Genomic DNA, 12,916 nt, shown 5'->3' on the forward strand with positions numbered 1-12,916 from the left:
AAGCCTATTGGTTATTTCCCAAATAACTCTACCTATCCTCAGAGATGTTTCAAAAATGATCATTGTAAAGGCTAGGAGCGGGGAGAGAGAATGTTATCAAAATTAAAAATAGAGCTTTCTGAGCTCTTTATATTCCTATAAAAAGAGAGTCCAAACCGTTCATCTATGGAACATTAACTGAGAAGTGAACAAAAGACTGTCAAAATAATTGCTTGGGGAACAAAAAACGCATAAATAAATACAAGCTTAAATGTAGTGTTGCAGTGTTGGTCTGCCCCTGATTGCCTGTAGAATAATCACCTTTGGAAAACATAGAGAAGACCTCTCCCTGTTCCTTGTCCCTACCCTCAGTGCAGTCCTACCCCCAAGGCAGTCCACCTGTGCTGTAGAGCAGCTGTGCCCTGCAGCCACAGCCCAGATTTGACAGTTTTCTGGGGGCGGCCCAGTGCCACTGTGGGTGTGGGCAGCTAGTGGGGCTGAAGAAATGGGGCAACACAGCACTTCCCAAATCAGCTCTTCTGCTGCAATAAAGAGATGCAGCTGTGACCCAGTGTCCTGGTGGTAGCACAAGCAAAGCCCAACTGGCAAAAGCACTGGCTGAGCTCCATGCCCAGGAGCAGCCGTGGATGCCAGGACTGAGCCCAGCTGTGCAGGAGGGTCCCTGTTTGCCACTGGCAACTGGGACCTCAGCCACCTCCTCTCTACACAGGTGCTCCTGTGCATATTCAGAAGACAAGCAGAAAAGCAGAGGCAATGAGAAGTTGACAGTTTATGCCAGGTCTTCGCTTCTGCCCCTATCTGCCCTGCTGTGGCTGCACCCCTGCCATGAGGCCGTCCCAAAACCCACCCCTCCACAACGAGACCCTCTGCCCCTGAGTCCCCTGGTCCTGTTCCCTGGCCAGGAATGAAGGTGGGCAGCCCTTGTCTGGCAGGGCAGGGCTTGTCCCACATTTTATGTTCAAATAAAGAGATGGAGTTGTCGCAACTATGTCCGAGTGGTAGCAGCAGCAAAGCCCACCAGGCACCAGCAGTGGCTGAGCTCCGTGCCCAGGAGCAGCCGTGGATGGCCACGGTGTGGGCAGGCAGGAGCCAGGCAGGGGCTGCTGTGCCCAGCAGTGGGGCCCCGAGGGGATGGGGGAGCCCATGCTGAGCGTCCCTGGGCTGAGGGCACATTTCCTTCTGTGGCATCATCTCGGCCTGGACCCCGTCCAGGGGCATGCCCAGGAAAAGAGGGAAACCACCTAGAAAGTGCTTGCCTTGAGATCAATGGAATGAGGCTGGACTCTGAAGGAAGTCCTTCATAGCCTGAGGGGTGAGCTCAGAGCCCAGAGACAGAGACTGAGCCTGTGGCACCCGCAGATCTCTTATGAGCAGAGTGGCCATTTGCCCCCAAGCCTCATCTGTTCACCCAGGGACACGTGGTGAGCACACACCGAAGATGGCTCAGCCCTGTTGCTGCTCCCTGAGTGTTATGTTTGGCTCCCTCTAAAAGGCACGCAGGGGCTTTAGGTCATCTCGGTGCTGTGCAAGGGGCTGGGGGCACCCAAAATTGTGCAGGGAATTTATTGTATGTGGAAAGGTGTGCAGGGGTCAAGGGACACCTGTAAATAGAGCAGGGGTCTGGGGTCTCTTGTGAGGCACACAGGGGGATTTTAGGGTGGCTGAGGGTATAGCCATAAGATGTGCAGTGGGTTTGGGTGTCCCCTAAAGTGTGCAGCTCCCCTGATAGCCTGTGTTGCATTACTTTTGTAAGCTATGGCATCAAGTCCTTCACTTTTGAAATAGGGGCCAAAGGCCAGCACAGCGCACAGCACGGACTTGGTGGGAGCGGGGCAGGGCTGGGGCTGCCTGCAATAGTGGGAATGGCCAACGTGAGATGAATTTTGGACATGACATTGCTTTGGCATGTAGAACCATGAAATGTCTCACATGCCCAATATTGTCTAACTCACTTCTGGTGAAAAAGAGCTAGATTGCACATAACTACCAGCAGGGACACACTCTCCTTGCTGGAAGGGCACCTCTTGAGATCCTTTGCCACAAAAACCTGCCCCGGCCATGAGGTCACAGCAGGCTCACGGGTCACAGCAGGCTGAGCTCTTAGCAGGCTCTGAGGTCACAGAGGTGCCAGAGCCCCGTGGCTGCACAGCAGCACAAGGACCCAGCAGTCAGTCCCTGAGCACAACTGTTGCGGCAGCAGCGGCGGTGGCAGCAGCGGTGCTGACATTGGGACAGCGGTGTCGGGACAGCGGTGGCAGCAAGAGCTGCGGGACTGGCGGAGGACAAGGCACCATGGCCCTTGCTCTGCGCCTCCTACTCCTGCTGCTCCTGGCCGTGGCCCTGCCTGCCAGGGCTGCCCAGGCTGCTCCGCTGCAAGCGCGGCGAGCAGGTGAGCCGGCAGCCTGGCTGCCCTTTCCCGGGACAGCGCTCCCTGCTCCCAGGAAGCGCTGGGGATGGTTTTGGCCAGGGCTTTAGGGAGGGTTTCCTCTGTGGGAGGGACAGAGCCCCCACAGGGCCTGGGCATCTCCAGCCATCACTCCAGGGATGTTGCACAGGGCCTGCAAAGAGGGTGGAGAGTGACCAGGAGCCAGTCCAGAGCTCCCCAGGCCCCTGTGCACCTTTGGCCTTGTCCACTGACATCTGGCTCCCACAGCCTTACCCAACCCCCTTGCAGTACCCAGTTCTCTAAGGCAGAGGGGGATCCCAGCACACCATGGAAATGGGTCTGATCAGATCTTGATCCCCTCTAGATGAGCATGCTAGGAAGGCTTCTCCAGCAGCTTGGCTCCATGAAGATTTCCAGCCTCTTAACCCTCCAGCAGGTATGTTGTCAATGTTCCTAAAAGAATAATCATTGACAGCCTGGTAGGCACCAGGTGACAGGAGCTTCTGTGGCTGTTGAGTTACAGGTGTGTCCGCAGCAAAGACTTTTCAGGCTCCTTTCCTGGTTGCTGCACACAAGCCCCGCTCCCATGGCAGGGGTGAGTAGTGTGTGCCTGCTGACCCCACAGGCTGAGCCCTTGTTCTGTGGGATCCCTCCCGGGGAAAATGCAAATGCTTCTCTTAAGGTCCTCAAAGAGGGAGGAACAAACCAAGAGGAGACAGGAAGTCCCTGGAGGCATCCAAACACATAGGGTTTCGATAGGGTCCTGAGTGAGGTGGACAGGCAGCGTGGTGGGTGCATTTCCCTCAGCCTTCCCCTGGGACTCAGCAGCCGCGGGCTTTGGCTGCACATCTGGACACGCCGTGCCCGGCACAGCGGGAAGGGATCCATGGCAGCCTCGCTGCCCCGCTGCTGCTGCTGCTTTCATGCCCTGCAGGGCTGTTTCCCAGCCTGGCCTGGCTGCAGCTTCTGCCCAGCCTCTGCAGGAAGGCATTTGGCATCAGCTGCGAGGGAGCCCAAACTGCACCATGGGCCATGCCCACCCTGAGATCCTTTGCAATTTCCCTTCACTGGGGAGCTCCGGAGGGGTGGTGGTTTGGAGGAGGGAGGGCCCTGGTCCCGCTCCAAAGCTTGGATGACTTCCTGAACCTTATTAATATCTTCAACTAGCATTGCCTCCTGAAGATGCCGCCTTCCCATTGGGGAAGAGCCCCACCTGATTCATCTGTCCCTTCTCCTTTATGCAGAGATGGAAGGAAAGCCTGTGCTGAAGGCTGAGTTTCCCAAAGGAAGCAGTGGCTCATTGGCAGCCTCTGCTGCAGGAAGGGAGGCGATGCCAGGCACAGGCCCAGGAGGTAATTGCTGTGCCTCTGAGCCTGAGCCCTGCTGAGGCTTCAGCTGCCCTCTCTGCTGCTTGGCAATGCGGAAAGAGCCCGGAGAGGACCAGCACAGCCCAGGGGAATTATCCTGAGCAGGCTCAGGGGCACTCGGGTACTGAGCAGTCCTGCTGGGGTCCCTGCATGGGGGACACGAACTGAAACTTGGGAGCCACTGCACAGGGTGTCCATGGTGGGGAAAGGGCCGAGGGGGAGAGCAAGGCTCCAGTGTGTCCTGAGAGGGCCTGGGTATGTCCACGTGGGCTGGGGAAGCTGTCGCCGCAGAAGGAGGGACAGAGGCGGGGAGGGACACTTGTGGCACTGCCTGCTGCAGTCTTCCCCAAGGATTTAGTGTGGATTTCCTTTGTGGGAGGGAGAGAGCCCCCACGGGCCCTGGGCTACTCCTGCCGCCCCTCCAGGGATGTTGCACAGGGCCTGCAAAGAGGGTGGAGAGTGACCAGAGCCAGTCCAGAGCTCCCCAGGCCCCTGTGCACCTTTGGCCTTGTCCACTGACATCTGGCAGCCAAGACCTTACCCGACCCCCTTGCAGTGCCCACTTCCCTAAGGCAGAGGGGGATCCCAGCACACCATGGAAATGGGTCTGATCAGATCTGTGCTCCCCTCTAGATGAGCATGCTAGGAAGGCTTCTCCAGCAGCCTGGCTCCATGAAGATTTTCAGCCTCTTAAGCCTCCTGCTGGTATGTTGTCAATGTTCCTAAAAGAATAATCATTGACAGCCTGGTAGGCACCAGGTGACAGGAGCTCCTGTGGCTGTTGAGTTACAGGTGTGTCTGCAAGAAAGACTTTTCAGGCTCCTTTCTTGGTTGCTGCACACAAGCCCCACTCCCATGGCAGGGGTGAGTAGTGTGTGCCTGCTGACCCCACAGGCTGAGCCCTTGTTCTGTGGGATCCCTCCCAGGGAAAATGCAAATAATTCTCTTAAAGTCCTCCAAGAAGGAGGAACAAACCTATAGGAGACAGGAAGTCCCTGGAGGCATCCAAACACATGGATAGGGTCCTGAGTGAGGTGGACAGGCAGCGTGGTGGGTGCATTTCCCTCAGCCTTCCCCTGGGACTCATCACCCGCGGGCTTTGGCTGCACATCTGGACACGCCGTGCCCAGCACAGCGGGAAGGGATCCATGGCAGCCTCGCTGCCCCGCTGCTGCTGCTGCTTTGACGCCCTGCAAGGCTGTTTCCCAGCCTGGCCTGGCTGCAGCTTCTGCCCAGCCTCTGCAGGAAGGCATTTGGCATCAGCTGCGAGGGAGCCCAAACTGCACCATGAGCCATGCCCACCCTGACATCCCCTGCAATTTCCCAGTCTCTGAGCACATCTGGAGGGGCCGCTCTTTGGAGGAGGGAGGGCCCTGGAGCAGCCCCAGTAACCTGGTGACAAGCATTGCCTCCTGAAGATGCCACATTCCCACTGGGGAAGAGCCACACCTGATTCAGCTGTCCCTTTTCCTTTCTGCAGAGATGGAAAGAAAGCCTATGCTGAAGGCAGCATTTCCCAGAGGAAGCAGTGGCTCCATGGCAGCCTCTGCTGCAGGAAGGGAGGCGATGCCAGGCACAGGCCCAGGAGGTAATTGCTGTGCCTCTGGGCCTGAGCCCTGCTGAGGTTTCAGCTGCCCTCTCTGCTCCTTGGCAGTGCGGGCACACAGCATTACCTGACCCTCTTGCAGTGCTCGGTTCCCTATACAAGGGGATCCCAGCACAGCATGGAACAGTTCCCATCTGTGCTCCTTTCTAGACTGGGAACGTGACTTCCGTCATTTGTTAAAGCACAGTTTAAGGATCTTGGAGCTTGGTGAAGGTAGGTTATCAACAACCCTTCGCTAACAGAATAATCATTGTCTAAGTGTAATCATTGTCCAGAGTAATATTCCTCTGTCACTTCCCTTAAGATCCTCCAAAGTTTGATGGATTCTGTAAATCCTAGCCTCCAAATTTTTACTCTTGTACCCAACAATGATCCCACAGGATCGCTGTCAGTGGGAGGAAGGAGCATTTAGCTGTCCATCTTCCTCCCGTGGGCAATGCCAGTCTGTCCTTCCGTGTGCTCTGTGCAGCCAGGGAGAAGAGCAGAGAGGGAAGGGGCCGGGCCCAGGGCTGTGCCCCGGGGCTGAGCCTTTGGCAGCTCCTTTACCGACCCCAGGGAGCCTGAGCTGCTCCTGCTGCCACTGCCAAGCCCTGGCCCTGCCCGTGGCTGGGTTTAGAGCTGCTGGCAGCTCCCGGGAGTCCTTTCTGCCCCGACTGCCCCGCAAGGGACTCCTTCCATCCCAATGTGGGGCCACTGCAGGAACGTGCTCCCCCTGCTCCTGCTCCTGAGTGGGAGGCAGAGCTGAGGGAGTGCCTTGGAGGGCACCAAGAATCCAGGTGCCCTCATTGCCACTTGGGCCTGAAGGAGAATCTTCAACAGTGTCACAGGAGCTCTTCAGTCCTGCCTTTCTTTGCAGATGAACCTGATGATGATCCTGATGATGAATATGAGCCTGTTGACGAAGACTATCCTGTGAATGGAGATGACTTGGATTCCCAACGCATATCCATTACTGAGCCTCTGGGAGATGCTGAGGGTAGGTCAAGTCCTTTCCCCCTGGGAGAGCTGCCAGCGCAGAGCCCAAAGCTGGGCCAGGGGGGCATTGCTGCAAGTACCAGCACAGAACCAGGCACGTGTGTGCCCTCTCCCTGCGCAATCCCCTCCCTGCTCCTGCGGCTCAGTGGTGCCCGTGCAGATCAGCAGAGATGGCAGAAGCTGTTTTGTTACAGGTGTGTCTGCAGGGAGGACTTTCCCAGGTCCTTTGGTGGATGTTGCACGCAAGCCCAGCTCCCATCACAGGGGTGAGTAGTTTGTTCCTGCTGACCCCACAGGCTGAGCCCTCGTATTGTGGGATCCTTTCCTGGGAAACGGAAATATTTCTCTTAAGGTCCTCCAAGACGGAAGAAGAAACCTACAGGAGCTCGTACATCCCTGGAGGAATCCAAATATCTGGAAAAACTCCTGAGTGATGTGGACAGCCAGCGTGGTGGGTGCATTTCCCTCATGCTTCCCCTGGGACTCAGCAGCCGGGGGCATTGGCTGCAAATGTGGACACACCGTGCCCGGCACAGCGGGAAGGCATCCATGCACCACAGGCCATGCACACCCTAAGATCCCCTGCAATTTCCCAGTCTCTGCGCACATCTGGAGGGGCCGCTCTGTGCAGGAGGGAGGGCCCTGGAGCAGCTCCAAAACCCTGGCCATTCTCCTTATCCATGTCTTTGACAAGTGTTGCCTGGAGCAGAAGGGCACAACACAGAGGAATTATGGCATGCAGGCTCAGGGGGTTTGGGTACTGAGCAGGCCTGTGCCAAGGGGCAGCAAGGTGCCTGCAGGCCCCAGCTCTGGGGTAAACAGGGAGTGAGAACGTCCTGCCCGTATCCACAGTGCTGCCAGCTCAGCAGTGCAGCTCAGCACGGGCTCACGCTCCCCATTGCTCCAACAGATGCAGACAGCACATCAACACATTCTGACATCATCTGGAAAAGCATGAGAAGAGTTTTCTGCTGGGGAACACCTTGTTTGATTAAGTTGATGGCCATTGTGGCTGGTGCGGCACTGTGCCTGATGATGTGCTGTGCAGGAATCTGGTATTGCTGGAAGAGAAAATGGTGAGTGTTTTGCGATTCTCCACCTCAAGCAGCTTCCTTTACAGGCTGCTCATAGTCAGGGAACATTCCCAGAGAGTCTGCAGTGGAGTTGTGGCCAGTCCATGATTTTCCAAATAACTCTGCTGAGGGTTCTGCTGCTGCCCAGTGCTTCCATTGGCCTCTCAATTGCTGGGCCGTGTCCTGGGGGCCCCGCTGGGGCTGCAGCCAGAGCTGGCTCCCACTGAGGCTGCCTGGCCAAGAGCAGCCCCAGAGGCACGGGGCAGAGGCAGAGGGAGGTGGGAAGGAGAAAGAGCAGGGCCGAGATTGCCCTTGAAAGGCAGAGGCGCTCTGGGGCCCGCTCCTGGCCAGGGACCCTGCCCAGAGCCGTGCCCTGCTGGCCGGGGCCTTGAGGGGCAGCTGTCCAGCTGGGCCCAGCTGTGCCAGCAGCTCCAGCTGTGCTGGGGAGCCTTGCCAGCTCTGGGCCCTGCTGTGCACGAGGGTCCCTGTGTGCCACTGGCAGCTGGGGCCTCAGCCACCTCCTCTCTTCACAGGTGCTCCTGTGCATGTTCAGAAGACGCAACTAAAAACAGAGAAAATGAGAACCTGAAACTTTATCCCAGCTCTTCACTTCTGCCCCTATCTGCCCTGCCATGGCTGCATCCCCGCCATGAGGCCGTCCCAAAACCCACCCCTCCTCAACGAGACCCTCTGCCCCCGAGCCCTCTGGTCCTGTTCCCTGGCCAGGAATGAAGGTGGGCAGCCCTTGTCTGGCAGGACAGAGCTTGTCCCACATTTTATGTTTAAATAAAGAAATAGAGTTTTCACAACCATGTCCGGTTGGTAGCACCAACAAAGCCCACCCGGCAGCAGCAGCAGTGGCTGAGCTCCATGCCCAGGAGCAGCCATGCATGCCCACGGTGTGGGCAGGCAGGAGCCAGGCAGGAGCTGCTGTGCCCAGCGGCGGGGCCCCGAGGGGATGGGGGAGCCCATGCTGAGCGTCCCTGGGCTGAGGGCACATTTCCTTCCATGGCATCATCTGGGCCTGGACCTGAAGAGGCTCAAAGGGATATTTTGGGGTCCCTGCTGAGGGGTGCAGGAATCCCTCATGAGGCACAAAGGAGTATTGATGGCCTCTCCTAAGGTGTGCAGGGATCCCTCATGCGTTGGGCAGCAGGGTTAAATTTGAGGGGGTTTTTTACTCTTCTCAGCACAGCACAGGGACACTTGGCCGAGGTTTTGCCAAGCTGGGAGAAAGCCTCTTGCAAAGGCTTGGGCCCAGCCTGTGGGCACAGCGGGTGGGCACAGCCCATCCCCTGGGCCAGGCCGGGCTGCTCAGGCCGGGCCGGGCCGGGCCAGGCTCGGGCCCCGGCAGGGAAGGGCCGCGGCCCTGGGCTCTGCTGAGGCTGCTGAGCTCCGGCCTGCCCTGTGCTGCAGCCCAACACATTGACAGCCATGGCCGTGCCCTGGGCCACCGCAGGCACCCAGGGCTACAGCTGAGGCCGCGCCTTCTCCCACTGAAGGGAGGCTGGCTCTGTTCCCTCGCAGGGCACAGCTTAGCTCCCAGCACCTTTGGGAACCTGCCTGCTGGGGAAGTGCTGGGGGGCAGAGAGTTCCAACCCTTCTCACTGGGAAGTGTGGCTGATGGTGCGGGGGTTTTAACATTTTTTTCCCTCTGAATTTGTGTCCTGCCAGAGGGTTAAGTTTGCTTGCTCTCAGTAGGGTGCTTTTCTTCTTGGCAGTCAGTGGGGCTTCAATGCAGCCAGGGTTGAAGGAGGATCTCTGGCCGCTTGGGCTGTGGTTGTGGGACACCTTGGCTTCATCCTTCCTTTGGCTGTGATTTGCACTGGTGCTTGTGCAGGCATTTTATGGCAAGTGGCTTCAGTTTGTTCCTCTTGGTACCAAAAACCGAGAATAAACCCCTTTAACACCACTGTAGTATTAAGAGGCAGGCCTTACTTTCTTGACTTGCTGGATGCACAGGCCAATGGCATCACAGGGCCTTCTTGGTGGGGTCTTCAGATACCCTGGTGGTCACTGAAGAAGGAAGCTGATTTTTCTGGGAAAAAGACAGTTTCCCATGTGTGGAAAAGAATAACCTCTCACTTCCCCATCCTTTTCTATACAAAGTTATACAGGCAAGTGCATCCATATATCTCTATTTTCCTTGTCAATCTATCTATCTATCTATCTATCTATCTATCTATCTATCTATCTATCTATCATCTATCATATTAATCTATTGTGGTGTTGCATTTCATTCAAATGGTATGCTCTATCTTGAAAATGTACCCCTCAAAAATGTATGATTTATTCCAACCTGTGTTCCTCCCCTGAAGTCCCATGAATCTGCAATCCCATTGGCCCAAATCTTATTTCGTGCCCACTTTGAATTTCCCTCTTAAGCTGTGTGAGGAAGACCAGATTCTCTCATGGCCCATCTCTCCCCTAGGCTCGCCCTCTCTCCCCCTTCCTTTTGCCTTTCCCCCTTCTCCCTCTGAAACCATGTTACTCCCGGGGCTGGGACCCCCAATAAACCCTCATCTAATCAGCACCCTCAGAAGCCGTGTGGAGTCTCCTTGCGTGCCTGCTGCTGCCAGCGAACTCACAGCCCAGGGGGCCCTCCGGGGACTCCCCGGGGAACCCCCCCCCCCCCAAACAAACTGCTACAATCTATGAAATGTTTCTGTGATTTCCTTCTTGCTAGACATATGCAGGCTTGTTTAGATTGACTGTGAACCAAAATCCTGCAAAGCTGGAAAATGACTGGTGGCCATCACTCTGATTTCCTTAAAAGCCATTTTTCATTCTAATTTTTTCATCTATGGTGGCTGGTAAATACCTGTCTTCCTTAAGCTATGTGCTGGCAATACTGGAGGTAGAAAATAACATAATGCTGCATAGTTTAGATACTTGATAGTTTCCTTGTGAAATTTTATGGCAGTATCTCCTGCCCCAAAACTAAAGCAGCAGGTCAGCTACTGAGCACAACTTACTGCATAGCTGCAGCTCATGTTTCTACAGTGGAAGTGGCTTTTTGTTTTTCTGCATGGGTATGAAACACTACCAATTGAAAGGCCGTTTACAGAGCAAAGAGCCTTGTTAACTGTTGCCTGGATTTTGGGAAGGTGGTAGCTGTTAGATCAATACCCAGTAAACTGCCGAAATTAATTTTTGTGACTACTCTCTTGTGATTTTGGCCTGGCTTCTTTAGGAGGTTCAATTTTCATTAGAAATGGCACAGTGGAGCCAGTGCTGCCTCAGGACAGGTGGAGCTGGGACAAATGGCTCATTGATTTTGATCTCAACAAAAAGCCACCTGAGCTCCTCATGACAGCAACCCCACGGACTGGAAATGGATCCATTAAAACTAACTCTTCACAGAGCTTTTAACTCGAAGCTCTGACACATGGAGCTTGCTCAGTTCTGCCATGGAGGAAGGGAGTTTGAAGACAAAGAGGTTTAGCAAGGAGATCCATGTACAACAAAAGTGCTTCTATTTTAGCAAATGAAGTATCTTAGATGTGAAACTTCATCCGTACTCCAGTCTTATCCTTCCATTTACCCAAATTCTCTGTCTTAAATCCTTTGTCAGTAGGAAAATATGACAGGGAAGTGTAGATCCTCCTTTCCTTCGTGAGCTGGGCAGCTTGTAACCTTGTCTTCTCCGACAAACAGGAGCAGACAAATGGGAATTTTGTCATGAAACCATACTTGGGAAAGTTTGCCCTGTGTTTGTTTTTGTCCCAAAGTAACTGAGATTCATCGGAGTATTTACAAGCCCTAAAGGATGGATTTATTTTGCTTGCTAGAATTTTGATTTTTTTAGACCTTTTCTGCTGCAGAAGAGCCTGGCACTTGCAGAACTCTTACCCCATGCACTTCTCCAGTGCTTCTTGCAGAGAATCATGTGTTGTGAATGAAACTTTCACAGTTGACTTCTGCCTCCTTTCCTGCCACTGTTTTGTTCTTTTCCCATTTATAAGGACACAGGTGAACTAGAAATGTTGTGGTCAGATGTGCTCTGTGGCTGCTCTGTGCTCAGAGGAGCTCTCCTGGATGTACAGCTTAGCATCTCCCTCTTTAAAGGGCTGCCCGGCTTCCTCCTGTCCCATCTCGTGGGTCCATCTTTTCATTCCCTTTTAATTTAAAATACTTCCACAATTTAATATTAAATGCTAGGTAAAAAAATCCAGTGGCACTCCCAGATAGAAAAAAATATGTTGTGTGTAACCCAGAGGAGGAATTCTGCTGGCAAAGTGATGGCTTTCCACTGAAGTGGATCAAACAGGTGCTCAGTTGGATGCTGGTGCTGAAGTACTTTTCTTGTGGCTTGAGTGTCTCATGGCAACAGCCTGAGATTTTAATAGCAGAAAGAAGGGATTTCCTGCTAATTTTCCTCTGAGAACTGTCACCTGTACAATCTTTTCCAGCCTCATGTAGTCTGACCTGTAACTGCTCCAAAGCCTGGTTAATTTTTTTAATGCTTTTGAAATTTTTGGTCCCATTTGCAGAGAACAGGAGGGTGCTGGCTATTTTTTTTCAGGTGCAGTGTATTTTTACTGGGGGCGGGACTGGCTTTAGTTTTACCTTCCCAGCATCAGCTGCACTGATGCTGGGAAGTTACTCTCTCTTATTCCAGTTACTCTCCAGGCTGGTACGTGCAACCCCAGTGGCAGCAGTGGTAGATTGAACTGTGCCTGGGCTGGGTTGGGAGGGGAATAATCCTACTGCATCCATGATTTTCCCTCCTGGGCACCTGCAGCAGGCAGAGCTGTGCCCTCCCACTGAGGCTGCCTCAGCCAGGAATGCTTGCAAAATCCCCGTGCTCCTTTTGCACAGTTCTGTTTTCTCCCTGGCAGAAGCAGGGCTGGTATCTCCAGACCAGGGGACATGGTGAGACTGGGTGTTGCCATGGAACGTGGTGACGCTGGGTGTTGCCATGGGACAGGTGAGTCCTTGAAGGCACACACTTGTCCACTGAGCTTGGGGCCCCTATTTGGAGATCAGCTGCAGACGACTGGAAAAAAGAATGTGGCATCTCCCAGTTCAAACAAACAAACCAGAAAACTTTATTTTGAGGGATGAGGGGGCCAAACAACAGGGGTGGGTGCTCGTCTGGTCCTGCCCTGGTTTTCAGGCCGACTGTAGGGCTTTTTATCTCGCCGCTGCCGCCGCAAGACGTACCTCACACGAATTGGCCCGGATTGGGAGCGGGGCAAGATCCAGGGGGGTATGTATGGGGCTGTTTGTTTCCTGGATGACTGAGATTTCTGGGACAGCCTCAATGCCACCTGGCTGGTGGTACCAGCACTCTGGGCTGGACCATCCTCCAACCTGCGGTGCTTTGCCAGTGGGCTCTTGGGTGCCTGAGGATCCGTGTCTCCCCGTGGGTGGCCTCGCTTCAGGCCCTGCTTTCGGCAGGGCAAGCTGCTGCTGGTGACCAGCCCCACGGCCTGGGACCACCCTGACACCTCCTGAGGGGCTGGACCATCCTCCAACCTGCGGCGCTTTGCCAGTGGGCTCTTGG

The 12,916-nt window shown here is 54.8% G+C and overlaps 1 protein-coding gene across 1 annotated transcript in view; it reads left to right on the forward strand.

Moving 5' to 3' along the window:
- The window catches only part of LOC135299814 (zinc finger protein 271-like), a 593,489-nt gene that overhangs the window by 286,990 nt on the left and 293,583 nt on the right, over window positions 1–12,916 (forward strand). The gene's annotated exons all lie outside the window — the stretch shown is intronic.

This window comes from Passer domesticus, chromosome 4, assembly GCF_036417665.1.
Source record: "Passer domesticus isolate bPasDom1 chromosome 4, bPasDom1.hap1, whole genome shotgun sequence".
NCBI classification, from domain to species: Eukaryota; Metazoa; Chordata; class Aves; order Passeriformes; family Passeridae; genus Passer; species Passer domesticus.